The sequence below is a fragment of the Saccoglossus kowalevskii genome, chromosome 21 (genome assembly GCF_978046115.1).
Source record: "Saccoglossus kowalevskii chromosome 21, keSacKowa6.1, whole genome shotgun sequence".
NCBI classification, from domain to species: domain Eukaryota; kingdom Metazoa; phylum Hemichordata; class Enteropneusta; family Harrimaniidae; genus Saccoglossus; species Saccoglossus kowalevskii.
In genome coordinates, this window is record NC_140661.1 from 1,480,753 (window position 1) to 1,481,998 (window position 1,246).

The 1,246-nt window shown below is 35.8% G+C and overlaps 1 non-coding gene across 1 annotated transcript; it reads left to right on the forward strand.

Annotated features, from left to right (window-relative positions):
* Positions 1-254: 254 nt before the first annotated feature.
* LOC146729513 (Nuclear RNase P) lies at positions 255-543 on the forward strand. Its single transcript, XR_014928168.1, has one exon.
* The last annotated feature ends 703 nt before the right edge of the window (positions 544-1,246 follow it).

A 1,246-nucleotide genomic window follows, 5' to 3' on the forward strand; every position in this document is an offset into this window, starting at 1 on the left:
TGTGGGTTGTGTAAAATGTACAGGCTAATATTTTAAAAATTGCTAAAACCAATTTAAGTCACTTAATTATGCAAAAATCTATACCTTAGTCATTCTATTATTTGGCCTGGTTCCTTTCGGTATTAGAAGGTGAATAGTGCGCCATCGAATGGTAATAGTCATTATCGTACTAATGATTTGCATACTCTCACCTGAATATGTTTTGTGACTGTCATACTCTCTATAAGTATCAGTTAGATATATTATTAATATGTGTTGTTGAGAATGCTCACATTAGGGGATACATACAGGCATGTCATTGCTTTCCCTGGGAAGGTCTGATATACAAGCAGAATATATTCCTGAGACAGGAACTGTCCTAACCGAGATGGGTGGAACAGCAGAAAACACGGCATGGCAAGGTACGAAGCAGACGATCAAAGCCTCCTCAAATCTCATAATGAGATCAGGTGGACATCAAGTGTCCCATTGCTAGCAACTTTGAGTGCGATTTGTGAGGTGGTACCCAGTCCATAACTCAATTCAGACTACTCTCTCGTCAACACTTTTATTTAAACAACGTGTTGTTACAGTCATGTTATGTGGTGCATTTACCATATTATGTAGTGCATTCATCGTATTATGTAGTGCATTTACCATGTTATGTGGTGCATTTACCATATTATGTTGTGAATTACCATGTTATGTAGTGCATTCATCATGTTATGTAGTGCACTCACCGTGATATGTTGTACATTTACCATATTATGTAGTAGATTTAACATATTATGTAGTGCATTCATCGTATTATGTAGTGCATTCACCATGTTATATGATGCATTTACCATATTACGTAGTGCATTTACCATGTTTTGTAGTGCATTCATCGTGCCATGTAGTGCATTCGCCATGTTATGTAGTACATTCACCATGTTATGTGGCGCATTCACCGTGTTATGTAGTTCATTCACCATGTTATTTGTTGCATTTTACCATATTATGTAGTGCATTCATCGTATTATGTAGTGCATTTACCATGTCATGTAGTACATTCACCATGTTATGTGGTGCATTCATTGTATTATGTAGTGCATTCATGTTATTATGTAGTGCATTCATCGTATTATGTTGTATATTTACTATGCTATGTAGTACTTTCATCTTGTTATGTAGTGCATTTATACCATATTATGTAGTGTTTTTACCATGTTATGCAGTGCATTCATCGCATTATGTAGTGCATTCATCGTATTATGTAGTGCACTCA